The 14,538-nt window shown below is 49.6% G+C and overlaps 1 pseudogene; it reads right to left on the reverse strand.

The window, feature by feature from the left end:
• Positions 1 to 13,154: 13,154 nt before the first annotated feature.
• Positions 13,155 to 13,245, reverse strand: LOC122449087 (annotated as a pseudogene).
• Between the last annotated feature and the right edge of the window lie 1,293 nt (positions 13,246 to 14,538).

Genomic DNA, 14,538 nt, shown 5'->3' on the forward strand with positions numbered 1-14,538 from the left:
CCTCAGGATGTCGTGGGTGAGCAGGAGGCCAGTCAGCAAAATCAGCCAAACCAGACTGCGTTTGTGTTGGCTGGAGGCATGATGATGGCGTGAAAGGACAGCTGTATCATAATGGGGGTGAAAGTTTCCTCTTCACCTCCAGTTACAAAGAAAAAAAATAATTAAAAAGTGGGTTTTTTTTTTTTTTTGGTCCATGGGGCTTCCCAGGTGGCACTAGCGGTAAAGAACTCTCCTGCCAATGCAGGAGACCCAAGAGATGCAAGTTCAATCCCTGGGTCGGGAAGACCCCCTGGGGGAGGGCATGGCAACCCACTCCAGTATTCTTGCCTGGAGAATCCCATGGACACAGGGGCCTGGCGGGCTGCAGTCCATGGGGTCACAAAGAGTGGGACATGACTGAAGCGACTTAGCATGCATGCATACAATATGAGTCCATATAGTGCAAATTTACCATCTTAAGCTTTGAAGGCCAAGCACAAGACTTTGAGGCAGTTTCTGATTGTAACTCCACCTCAGGGGAGTTAAAGTGGTCGTGGTAAGGATTCTAGTACAGCAAAGTGTCTTGCAGCCCTGAATTGGGGCTTATGCTAGGTGAGGGGCCTCATTAAGATGAAAGAGAAACAGGATCTCCTCGGTGGTCCAGTGGTTCAAAGTCCACCTGCTAATGCAGGGGACACGGGTTTGATTCCTGGTCTGGGAGGATTTCACCTGCCATGGGGCAGCTAAGCCCATGCACCACAACTGCTAAGCCCATGAACTGCAACTACTGAAGCCCGTGTGCCTAGAGTCCGTGTTCCACAACAAGAGAAGCCACTGCAATGAGAAGCCTGTGCTACACAGGCTACCACAACTAAAGAGTAACCCCAGCTCACTGCAACTAGAGAAAAGCCTGTGCAGCAATGAAGACCCAGAATAGTCAAAAATAAAATAAATTTTATATATGTATGTGTGTATGTATATACACATATATATGTATATATATGTGTATATGTGTATACATATATATGTACACGTGTATATATGTGTATATATATATACACATAAAGATGAGAGAAACTTGGTTAGAGTTGGTTTGTATATATATATGTACATGTATATACATAGGTATACATATATGTGTGTATACATGCATATATATGCATACATATATATATGTATATATATACACATAAATAAAGATGAGAGACAAACTTGGTTAGAGTTGGTTTGATCAGGGAGAAACTGTGTCTTGGGCCTCCCTCTCCACCAGCTGCCCGCATGGGCTTGGCTCTGCCCCTTCGTCAGTGTCATAGAGGACACTCTACCACCTTCTGGGTCTTGGATCCAAGGCCTGACCCTGACAGGGCTGCAGGGACTTACAGACTCATCCTTCCCCATAGCTTCCTCTCCCTGGGGCTGCTTGGGCCACAGAAGGGGTGTACAGAGTGAGGGCCATAGTGGCCTTCAAAGTGTCCAAACGCTGGGCTCCGTGTGGCCCCTGGGGGTGAGGAACCATCCATCTCTTCAGACTCCTGTCTCCTGCTTTTGTTAACTCATTTGCACTGCTCTCAGTTGGGTCTTGAGGAGACTGTGGTGACGGGAGAAGGGACTTCCAGATGCTGACTTGGGGGTCAATGGGGGCCATTCAGCATTGACATGGGCCTCTTAGGCAGGTAGGAGATCTTTAAATGGTTCCTCGTGCATCTCACTTTAGCATCCATGGTCAACCAGTGGTCACCCCAGCACTCTCCCCTTCTAAAGTCCTGCCCTACTGGCCATTACTGCCCACAGTTCTTTTCTGCATTGGACATTGCTTGGAGACTATGCCAGATCTACAGTGGGACCATGTTCTGCTCATCTGTGGCTCCCCTCACCCCTTCCAACTCCCCAGCCTCTTAAGGCCCAGCACAGTTCTCTGAATTCTGAAAGTAAATGAAGCCGTGCTGAAATTTAAAAAATAAATCTTTTTTATTTTATTTATTTATACCCACCTTCTTCCAGAAGGCATTTGAGGTGACTCACATGCATATAAGATGCAGCTAGATGGAGTGAGTTGTTTTTTGAGTAAATGAATTCTAGTTCTTGTCAGATCCGAGAATCTAAGTGTTGACACATACAAGGTCCCTTCTACATAAAAATATACACATAAAGGAGCAGTCCTGAAATAATACACACGAAGAAGTGGTGGGAGGACCATACTCCTGAGTTTAAAAAGAAGGTCCATATCCGGGTGCCTCCCACTTGGCTATGCAATGACTTCAGGGTTTCATGTATATAAATCACTTTTCCTCATTGGAATATGTGGCACTTGAAGAGAGGTATGGCCAGCTACGTTTTTGTCCACCAAAGGGTATGCTGGTATGCTAAAACTTAGACTCACAGGAGATGTGTAATTGAAACTTCAGCCTGAACTGAGGCCAGCCCCAGAGATAGTTGCCCAGAAAGGCTACAGCAAATGGTATAACGTTTTCCTTGCTCACCCCCTTGATGGGGCCAGTTGCTACATGCCCTTAAGTCTTTTTAAATGTGTGGATATTTAAAAAGGGCTCAGAACTCACGGGCTCAGAACTGAGGGAATTATGTTTGGGCAATTTCTAAGCAATTATTTGAAAATAACCACTCAGTAAAGACTCAACAGAACACTAGATCCACCATTTATCTCTAAAAATTTCTAAGAAGAGCCCTTCAAAATAATCACAGCCAGATTTAGCCTAATCGATAGCAAGAAAGGGTCAGATCCTCTGACCTAAAAGGGACCTTTGACTTTTTTTTTTTAATTGGGGTACAATTGCTTTACAATGTTATGTTAGTTTCTTCTGTACAATGAAGTGAATCAGCTATATGTATACATGTACCTGTATGTATGAAGTGAAGTTGCTCAGTCGTGTCCAACTCCTTGTGACCCCGACTGTAGCCCACCAGGCTCCTCCGTCCATGGGATTCTCCAGGCAAGAATACTGGAGTGCGTTTCCATGTCCTTCTCCAGGGGATCTTCCCGACTCAGGGATCGAACCCAGGTCTCCGGCATTGCAGGCGGACACTTTAACCTCTGAACCACCAGTTCAGCTGTATGTATACATATGTATAAATATGTCCCCTCTCTCTTGGACCTCCCTCTCACCCCACCCAACATTTTTTTAAATTGAAACTATAGGTGATTTACAATATTGTGTTAGTTTCAGGTGGACAGCAAAGTGATTCAGTTATACATATTGATTCTTCTTCATTACAGATTATTACAAGATATTGAATATAATTCTCTGTGCCATACAGCAAATCCTTATTGCTTATCTATTTTATATAGAGTGGCATCCCAACTTAAGAAGAATCGCATGCCCAGACAGAGCCTTAAAGAAGTAGACTGGGCTGACACCAGGGTCTGCCTCCTCCTTGCAAGAACTTAAGCTGGTCCATGCTGGGTCTGGCCTTAGGCTAAGAAATTAATGACAGGAGGAACTCTGAAGCCTGGCTGGGTCTCAGCACCTTGCAATACTCCACGGTGTCTCTTCTTCCGATGTTCGCTCTTGGATGTGGCTGGGCGCTCAGGGGTGGGGGCGTGGGGGCAGAGTCTGCAGCTGGCCTCAGCCCACCTGTTCCCCTCTGCCTGCTTCCCGGATGCCCGGGTGGTGGGAGGGGAGGGACCCACCAGCAGCCACACAGCTGTGATTCATTCTGTACAAGCCTGGGGCAGCAGGCCTGGCCCAGCCCAAAGTGGAAACTCGCTCTCCATCATATGGGAGCCAGCTCCCTCTGCCCCACACCTTCTTCACACGAAATGTTCTCCCACTTTTTTTTTTGGAACGTAACTTTACGCGAGCCCGGCCAAGCTGAGGCAGGGAGCTAACGGAAGTTTAGCATCGGCCCATGGGGAAGCAGGAACAAAAATGAAAACAGCAAGAGACTCGATCCTTTTGCCCGTTCCAGCCCCGATTCCACAGCTTCCAGCTGGAATGGCTGCAACAGCTGGGACTTATCAGTGGCCCCCACATTAACCCATTGGTTCCAGGAGTTGGGATTTCCTGGACCCAAAGCACTAATTTTTGCAAGTTTTTTTAAAAAAACCTTTCCTCTCTTTCAAGGAAGTGGGGAGCGTGTGTGGTCGAGGAGGCCAATTTGGGCAGCAAATTGTTTCAAGTGAACCCAGCAGCTCGGACAAAGGAAAAGAAGCTCAAACGGCCCTTGTTTTATTGTTCCTGGAGGGCCTGCTGGGGTCCCCCTATTCCAGCCCCACACGACAGCTTTTTGTCTTTGGCTTTTGGAAAACAAAACCCTGACCGTCATCACCCGCTCCTGAACTAATGAAATAAAACAAACGTGGGAATCTAGGACTGGAGAGGTGACACTCCCCTCCTTCATGGGGGCACCTTCAGGTCCCCAGTAAGCTAAGTGCCTTCCTTCAACCAGACTCAGGGAAGCGGTGGGTGGGGCAGGGGCCCGGCCAGAGGTGTTAGCAGAGGCCAGAAAACAAGTCAACTTCTAACTTCCCCCTCACCACGGGTTGCATGTTTCTCATGTCCCTCTTCAGAGGCTCACCCACAGGAGCCAACTGGTAGCTAGACTACGAATGGAAAGTCAAGTCCAGCTGCTGAGGCGACGCCGAGTTCCACGCTGACTGCACGCTGTTTCCATCGGGCCAATCAGCACCAGCATCCGTTGGTCACGTGGTCACCGTGCACATGCGCACACAACAGAACGCCTCATCCGGGTCCTGGTGTGGAGGAGGAGCCCGGGCATAGTTGTTCCTGCTGCGGGTTGAAACTTTTTTCCGTCTTGTGTTCTCGCGGGAAGTTTCCCTGTGAATAGCTCCACCAGGTACGTATGTGTCGGGTTTGTGTGAAATGACAGAGATGTCAGTAACCTTGGTATTTTCCAGTGGGTTGCCAGTGTTTGGCACCCAGAGGCCTAGGGGCTGCACAAATCAGAAACACAATTCTCCCCTCTCCGCCCCTCTCCTCGCCAGCCCGCTTCTCCCCAGGGGACCCCTGCTTCAACCCGGGAGCTCAGAGACCTCCTGTTCAGTTGCACTTCGGCTGTAGGACCGGCCGCAAGACCTTGTAAGCATCCCTCCAGAGCCCCAGGGGAGGAGGGTGAGGTGCCTAGGGTTTGAGAAGAAACAGCTGAGGCCACGGTAAGGTACTGGCTTGTGGACTTGGGGGCAGGGATGTTTTCTCACAACGCGTGGGACCTTTTCTAAACTGGTATTTGCAATCTTGGGGGATCAGCACCCAGATTCTGAGGGAAGGCAGTCCTCAGACCAGGCTGAGGGGAAGGCGGGGGAAGAAACCCCATCTCCTGGCTGCAAGCCGGGGGCAAGGAAGCAGGGAGGCCAGCAGTGTCTGCACGCCCAGCAGGGAGAAGAGAGGACGGTGGCTGGGCATTGCCGGTGGGCCCACAACGGAGGCTTCCAGAATGTTACAGGTTCTGTGACAGTTGGGCCCAGGACAGGGCTTGGTCCCATCCTCCTCCTGGCAGTGGTACCGTTTGTCCGAGTTGCACGGTGTTATATCCTGTGAAGGGCACGTTCCCCAGGAAGCGTGCTCTCTCAAGGTTTATAGACTGGTTTCCTGCACGACGGGAGCCCCTTGGGTTCTGAGGAGCAGGAGGAAAAGAAAGGAGGAGGAAGATTTTTGCAATTATGTCCTCGGAGGCACAGAAAGCAAATGGCAAAACGGTCTTTAAAGGAGTAAATATGATAAAGACAGGAGGATAACTAATACACTTTCCCGTAGACCTGGCTTTCATTTGCTTATAAACACCCCAAGAGACAGCCCAGATTTATTTAAATAGCCCGGATGATATATAAGGCAGTGGAGAGGCAGGTGGGAAATTGCACTCAGGCCGGCTTGGAAACAGATGAAAGACACAGGCCCACGGCTGCAGGGAGGGGACCGGTCCCTGGGGAGGCCTGGGATGGGGCCCCGGGGGAGCGCCGACAGCACCTAAATGCCAACAAGAGAGATGGTGCCCACATCATGAGGCCCAGATGGCTGCAGGGCAAGCCTGCAGGGCTCCTCCCAGAGCAGCTCTGATGGGTGACAGAGGGGAGAGGTAGAGAATATTGAATTTCAGATCAGACTGCAGGCTGAGCTCTGATTCCTTATCGGCCTCAGCTCGTTTCTATGACGGGTGAATAAATGATTGTTATCCACATGTTGCTTAGGGTGAAAAGGGCCTGGCCTGTGGTAGGAGCTTGACCAAGGCAGCTAATTTGTGCTCTACAGTAGTGGAGGCTCCAGGGCCACCTGGCAAAACCAGACCTGGGCATGTTGTGACTACAGGTCGCCAGACATCACCCTCTGCTGCTGAGGAGGGTGCAGACCCCCAGACCCTCTAGAAGGAGGGGACACAAGCCGAGTGTGCCAGGCCCCCTTCCTCACAGGTGTCCTGTGTCCAGGGTTGCTGGTGGCTGTCCTCTGTCCAGGCAGGGCCCCTGCTGGGTTGGGCCGCTTTACTGTTTGGTGAGCGGATGAGCAGGCGTCTTGCTCAGTGGAGCCTGTCACATCACTTCTTGTCCTGCTGTTCCTCCGGGCGCCGGCTCCAGACCCAAGGGTAAGTTGCAGGCTGCTCTCCAGGGCTGGATAGTACAGGCGCTGTGCTGCGGTCACGTTGCATTTTCTCGAACTGTCACGTCTCAGAGGCTCTCAGCCATTGGAAGACTCTGCTCCCTGGAGTGGGAGGTCTCAGCCTTGCCTCCACGGTTCCCCCGAGGTGGCCAAGTGGCTCTAGCTCCCTCACTGCAGCAGGCCATCACTGAGCCTGGGTGAAGTCGGGGTGGGGGTGGGGTGGTGCCTGCCAGCTGCCTGGCCACTGTGCCTGGATCCCTTCCCCTGCCTCCCTTCCTCAGCACATGATTTCAGCTTCAGGATGACCAGCGGGCAACCTAATACAATGACGAGACCCAAGCAGGGGCTCCCAAAGGCTGACTTGAGCTCTGTGGGCCTTGGCACGGCTGGACTGCCTGGCCCTGCGCCCTCCCAGCCTGTAGTTTCCTTCCTCTGGTTTTGTCCTCTCTGTTCACTGCCAGACACTCTCCATTGTCTGTGACTTCATCGTGGACACAAGCCTCCGTCAGTTGGCAAGTGGGGATGAAGCCAAATAGTTTTGTGATCAGCCTCATCCCTGGCGTGGTCTAGGCAGCTCTGTACTCTTCCCCACTGCTTTCCTTGCTGCAGCACTGGTTCCTGGTAGCCTGGGGCTCCCTCTGCTGGCGGCTGGGCTCCACGGCACCTCCTGAGAGGCCTCCGGAGGGGCGGCTGGAGGGGCTTATGTACCAGGGAAGCCAGTTCAGGGCTAATAGGCATCTGTCTTGGCTCCTGCAATAATCAGTGATGGGAAAGGAGGACAGAATTGGTCCAGCTAGTCATGCTTAACTGGGGACATCTGCTTGCTTGAGCTGAGCCAGAAGCCGTGTGTGTGTGTGTAAGTTTAGATCATTGTCACTGAGGTGGGGCCATCTGCCCATAACACAGGGCACAGCTTCCCACGATGCTCCAGTGGGCTTGATTGTTCTATGTCAGTTTTCTTCTTCGCCCTGAGATCCGGTGTGGGACCTGGAGCTCTGCTGCTAACAGCCATACAGCTTTCTGAGTAAATATGAGAGTGATTCTCTGAATGAGTCAGGGAGCACTGTGTCACTCTAGGGGAGAAAGCCCTGCTCTACCAAGATACTGAGAAGTAAAAAGGCCTGTGATCTTACAGCCCACGGGCCTGGTCACCAATTTCTGTCTAAAGTCGTTCAGTCTGGGACCTCCCAGCAGGCTGCCTGTCTCCACAGCCTGACCTCTGTTAACAGCCCATCAGCATCTGCAGGCTAGACATTTCTAGCATCTTCCTGAACCCCCGTCTGGTTGAAGTTCTGTCTGGTGGACAGCAGTGGAGGCAGGCCATGCAGAATAAAAATAGACTGATGACCTACACAGGGTTTTTTTTTTTTTTTTCGGTTGCCTCTTGGGCCGGATTTCCTGAGGAGTGGGAGTGTGAGAGGCGTGAGCATTTGTCACTTGGCGCAGGAAATCCTGACTCCCCAGATGGCGAGGAAAGCAGACACCTCTGTGAGTCCCCCCGCCCTCCCCCCCAACCTGAGACAGAGGCTTGTCACAAGCCCCTGGCTTGCTGTCCGTTGGGGGCTGGGGGCAGGTGACTGGCTGGTGTCACCTCTGAGCAGAGCAAGGCTCAGGGTTGCTGACCGGCCTGCAGGAGCCCGGCCCACCTCCGTACCCAGGTTTGTGTACGTAGTTCCTTTCTCTCACGACCCAGCTTGTCTGTGGTCACAGTTACAGGTCAGCTGTCAGGACAAGGCCATCGCTGGGGAAGGCCCTCCTGTAGGTCATGGGGGCCTGTTGTTCCAGGCCCATGTTCTTACTCTGGCTGGGCCTGCAGGCCTCTCCAGCCCCGACCCGCAGGGACCTGCCCTGCCTGGCTCCTGGGCCTGACTTCTTCCCAGGTCCAGCCTCCTCTGTGGGCTCCCTGAGGCCTGTGTGCTGTCCCCTCCCTCTGTAGCCCCTCTGTCACCTGTGTTGTCTCCCTCCGGGCCTTTGCTCTGGTTATCTCAGTGGCCATTCCTCACAGGGCCTTCCCTCTGTTGCGGTTACCTTGAAGACTCTGTATCCATCTGTCCCCATGTGATTGGAACCTCATCTCAACTCCATTTTCATGAACCCCTATGCCTCTTAAGTCTAGACTCTGGCCCTGGCTCTGTTCTCATCAGCCTTCGACAAGTTGCTGTGCTTCAGGGGGTCTCAACTTTGGGGTAACATCCCCTCCAGGGTACATTTGATAGCATCCAAGATTTTCTTGGTTGTCACACCTGGGAGAGTACCTCTGGATTCTGCTGGGTAGAGTCCAGGGCCCCTACTGAACCTCCCCCTGGGGAACAGGGCAGCCCCCCTCCCCCAGCAGGGAAGTGTCCACCCTGAACAGTGATGACCGCTGAGAACCCAGCCTGTGTCTCCTCACCCTTGAAAGAGGAGGGTTGTGAAAAATCACCTGGGATGACCCGAGTGGAAGCAGATGGAAGGTCAGTGCCCTTCACATCCTGCCATGTCTGCTCCCCTGCAGTTGTTCATTCTGTGAAGCGGGGACAGTGTGTAGTAACTGCCAGCATCCACTTGTGCTTCTGTGGTTTATCCCCCTGATCCTCATGGAAACCCACTTGCATGGGGCTAGTGTGAACCCTACTTTCCAGGAGAAGACGTGGGCTATCGGAGCTGCTAGGAATGAGCCAGCCCGAGGGTGCAGTGGAGCCGGATCTCCCAGCCCCCACTTAAATGCCCAGGCTTCCCTGGTGGCTCAGTGGTAAAGAACCTGCCTGCCAGTGCAGGAGACACCAGTTCGATCCCTGGGTCGGAAAGATCCTCTGGAGAAGGAAATTGCAACCAACTTTATATTCTTGCCTGGGAAATCCCATGGACAGAGGAGCCTGGTGGAGTACAGTCCATGGGGCCACAAAAGAGTCAGAGACGATGGAGTGATGAAACAACAAACTGAAGTCCCTGGTCAAATCACCTTGAGACAGTGTTTGTAAAAGCACTCAAAAATGGCCAGACCCTGTGCAAACATGATTATGGTTCTTTGTCTGTAACTCCATGTGCACCACTGCCTCCCACAGGCTCACCTCTGAGACTCAGTCAGTCCTCAAAGATAAATCCGATGTGCATGACACTGGTGAGTCAGGAGAGGCTGTTGTGCGAAAACTTGGAAGCTGCTTGAAGCTGGGAAGAGTCTCCAGGGAGTCTCCAGGTCTCTGGGGAGCCTGCGACCTAGTGAGTAGTGGCCAGTCACTGTGACTGGTCCAGCTACCATCTGCGAGGACATTGAGCCCGTCACTGGACTGGTACACATATGCCACTGGCCAAGGGCACCGGTGACCAGGGTCTGGGGCAGTTAGCCTTGTGGCAGCAGCATGGTGGACACAGCATGACTCTGTTCTCTCTCAGTCATCAGGGAGAAGTGGCCAAGCTCCCTGGGGGACACATGTCTAGGAGCATGGCAGGCCCAGCCTCACATCATCTACCAAACCACAGTCAACCACTGTCATCTTATATTTAAAGGGCAAAAAAATAAAGAGCAAATCCAGTCAGTGTGGCTCACCTGTTGTGCCCTGGCCAACTTTAGGGGAACAAATTACTTGTCATCATTATCATTTCTTCTTTGTTTTTCCATTTGGTAAGTAAGAGATTAAATCTGTCAGTGGAAATCTCTTTCCCAGGTTCTCCCCTAAAAATAATCCTGAGATTAAGAATGGCTACTCCTGCTTCCAGCACTAACGCCGATAAGACTCAAGACATTGACAAAATTCTCTGAGCAGCACACAAGAAGTAACATAATCATTCTGGTAAGAAAAAAAACATCAGCCTAATAAGAAGATAACATATTGCTGTAAATAAAACAGGTTCCATCACCTCTTCTGCTCAGGAATGATGACCGATTTATCAAGTGTACGCTGAGTAATGATTTTCCATGGGGGCAGCAGCACTTATGATAAAGTGTTACTGCTCTAGCTGCATTATTATAAACAACATCCAATTTATGGTGTTAGGGAGCAGATGCGTGTCTCAGTAATGTGTCACCATCATCTAGAACGAGCCATAAAATCTAGGCTGTCATGTATTTTCTGGCCGCACACTTCAAACAATTAATATTCCTATAAAACAGTCTTGATCACAAGCCCAATTTAGAAATTAGTTGTTCAATACAATGATTAAATTCCTGAGCTGGAACTTGCTGTGGCCAAAGGTGAGTCGCCAAATGTGACAAATGTTGTACCACTTCTCAGACAGAAGGAGCTCTTGGAGACACTGGGGATTTTTGGTGAATTTTAAATGAGGCACCTTCACCTTCGGAGAATGCCCCGGTCCTGCCCACCTTCCAGAGGAAGATGAGTCACTGATGTCTTCCTGTATCCACCAAGTCAGTCTATGGAGGCGGCAGACACATGCCCAGAGGAGTGTTTCACCTTGGCGCATGGCAGAGTCCACCCTGCTCTGCCCAGAAGGCCTGAAATGGGTACCTTCTTCCCCAGCTTGGGGAAGCCAGACAGAGCTGCAAGACTGGGGGACCCGGAATGAGCACTGGGAAACGTAAAGCTTGGATGATGTCCTTCTAGAGTCTACGCCACCAACAACTGGGTGGACAGTGACAAGCCATGGGAACATTGTAACAGGTTATTTTAAACAGATGGGCAGAGCCAGGCCCAAAGTTTTCATCCATACTTTGTCAGAAAAATAGCATCATTTAATCATTTAGTTTGCAAAACCTGTTTTAGCATTCAGTTCACATTTAGGCGTGTCTCATGTTTCCTTGCTCATTTCAGAAGTGCTGTCTTTTGTGTATCTGTAGGTCCCCAGCATGGAGATGAATTCCACTGTATCCAACACAGCCCATTGCATTTAAAAGGGAAGAGCAAAGAAGAAACCACCAGTCACTGGGGAACACAGACGGCTGGCCATAGACACTACTCGGGAAGGTATACAGGAAACTTGGGGAAGACAGTTTGGCCGTAAGTATCCAAACCTGTGTCCTCTGACCCAGCTGTTTCACTTCCAGGAACTTATCCTCAGGAAGAGAGTCAGTGGAGGGTTACTTAACAGAGCATCCCTTGTGTGCCCAAATGTCCAGTGTAAGGAGATTGGCTAAGTGAGTTTTGGGGCATCCAGGTGATAAACAGCCATGGAAACGGGGTTGTGGAACATGTGGTTCATCTAATGTTCAGTGCAGAGTCACCAAAAAAGCATATCTCATATGACCTCAATTTCATATAAAAAAAGGTATGTTACTTATGCTTGGGGGAAAAGAATTGCCAAAATATTAACAGTGATTATCTCTGTAGGTGGGAGTGAATGGGTATCAATTTTTCTTCTCTTCGTGTTTCTGAATATTCTATATTTGTTATCATTATATTTATGTTATGCATTATATTTGTTATTGGAGAAAAAGAATTCCTGTGACTGTTGAAGGACATTCTCCAGTTAGCAGAATTCTTACGAATACTGTGAGAATTGGTATGGTATACTATATTCTATTGTGTTATTCAATAAAAACTGTGTTATACGATAAAGTTCTATTTGTCACCAGGGGATGTCAGGGGGCTTCTTGGCAGTTCTGTTTATGATCAGATGATCTTGAAGAGAAGTAGAAAAGGAAGAACCAGGGCTAGTTGAACACAGGACATTTTCTAAAGAATATTATGTATGATGACATCACCTTGGAAAGAAGATGTAAGATGTGTCCTGGGTACATTTCGGTTTGAAGTTCACCATAAATTGGAAAGAAAATGGTCACCTTAGCCCATTCAGTTCAGTCACTCAGTTATGTCAGACTCTTTGCGACCCCACAGACTGCAGGATGCCTTTCATACTGTTCTTGGGGTTCTCAAGGCAAGAATACTGAAGTGGTTTGCCATTCCCTGTCACTGTTGCCACATCTATTTGCCATGAAGTGATGGGACCAGAAGCTATGATCTTAGTTTTCTGAATGTTGAGTGTTAAGACACCTTTTTCACTCTCCTCTTTCACTTTCATCAAGAGGCTCTTTAGTTCTTCTTCACTTTCTGCCATAAGGGTGGTGCCATCTGCACATCTGAGGTTATTGATGTTTCTCCCAGCAGTCTTGATTCCAGCTTGTGCTCCAATGGACCATGTTTTGTCAGAACTCTCCACCATGACCTGTCTGTTTTGGGTGGCCCTACAATTGGAAGGAAAGTTATGACTAACCTAGATAGCATATTAAAAAGCAGAGACATTACTTTGCCAACAAAGGTCCGTCTGGTCAAGGCTATGGTTTTTCCAGTGGTCATGTATGGATGTGAGAGTTGGACTATAAAGAAAGCTGAGCGCCAAAAAATTGATGCTTTTGAACTATGGAGAAAATTCTTGAAAGTCCCTTGGACTGCAAGGAGATCCAACCAGTCCATCCTAAAGGAGATCAGTCCTGGGTGTTCATTGGAAGGACTGATGCTGAAGCTGAAACTCCAATACTTTGGCCACCTGATGCGAAGAGTTGACTCATTGGAAAAGATCCTGATTCTGGGAGGAATTGGGGGCAGGAGGAGAAGGGGACGACAAAGGATGAGATGGCTGGATGGCATCACCGACTTGATGGGCATGGGTTTGAGTAAACTCCGGGAGTTGGTGATGGACAGGGAGGCCTGGCGTGCTGCGATTCATGGGACACAACTGAGAGACTGAACTGAACTGAACACAGCATGGCTCATAGCTTCACTGAGAACAGATACCACACTTGATCTTAGCTAAAAGGCTGAGAAGCAATAGTATAGCTAAACCCATAGCATAGCTTAGATTCCTGGTAACATTAAGTTGCCCGTTCATGTAAAATGGAGCAGTGAAGTCAAGACCAGACCCTCCTCCTGCTCAAGAGAGTCTGGTGCCCACAGAACCAATAAGAGAGGAGCCTGGCCTGGGGAACTGGAGTTGGTGAGGTCCACTTCTTTACCATCATGGTGCTGTGAGACCCAACCCTAAACCTTCAGGGTTCCCCAGATGGAAGCCATGACTGGGAGAGTGAGGATGATCAGCCTTGTCTAGGACCAGCCAGACCACCACCCTCTTTGTCTTTCACAGTCTGTGTGCACATGTGCCAGCCAGAGATCACCCATGTGTGTATTTGTGCCAGCCATTGTCCAGGCTGTGAGCTCCTGCTTTGTTCAGGCACAAGGACTGGTCAGCCCAGCATAAGGCAGCTGTAGGTGCCCTGCTTTGTTCTCTGTGTCTTAATAAACAGCCACTTCCTCTTCTCATGGTATTAGGGGCTTAGCTCCTTAGAATTGTGGGCTGGGGGGCTTGTTTAGGGGGATATATAACTGTCTTATGCCATCCTGCACTCAAGGTTCCTTTTTGTATTTCTGAACAGTGGTGCTGTTGGCATTGAAACAAGAAAAAGTGTCACATGGGTTTGAACCAATGCTGAACTTGAATTTCTTTTAGTTTTCCCTAAGAATTCCTCCAAAGGAATACCCGTGGGGCCCTTTCTGACTCTGTGATCACCAACAACACCCTCACCACTCTTCAGAGCCACTCCAGGAACCATTCTGAAATCAGAGGTTTACTCCCCAAGGAGAATTGGGGTGATGCTCAAAGTCTTTGGCCCTGACTCCCCTCCCCACCTGTGCCCTCTCCTCTGGAGAGTGGCTTTGCATAACCACACGTTTGTGTGATGACTTGCCTGTTCATTCTTCTGGCATTCTAATACCCCATCCCTCTCGTAATTGCCTATCTCTGTACACATGTAGAACTTGTGGCCTTGGCCTATTTTTGTGAGACCATAAATCTTGGAATATCAAATGAGTCAGGCTCTATATCTCAACTCATTTCATTCATTCATTCAGTTGATATTTGTTAAGAACCTCTTTCTGTTTGTTGGGCAGTGTGAAAAGGGGCTGGAATACAGTAGTGATCAGAGAAGTCAATCCAGCAGTTAGATGACTGATAGTAAGTTGTAAACTGAGATGCATATTCTGAGGAAGGAAAAGAATAAGACTGAAGGGGGAGTCTGTTATAAATGTCACACTTAGTCTGAGCAACCAGGGAAGATTTTCAGTGAAAG

Source organism: Cervus canadensis, chromosome 10 (assembly GCF_019320065.1).
Source record: "Cervus canadensis isolate Bull #8, Minnesota chromosome 10, ASM1932006v1, whole genome shotgun sequence".
Classification (NCBI taxonomy): Eukaryota; Metazoa; Chordata; class Mammalia; order Artiodactyla; family Cervidae; genus Cervus; species Cervus canadensis.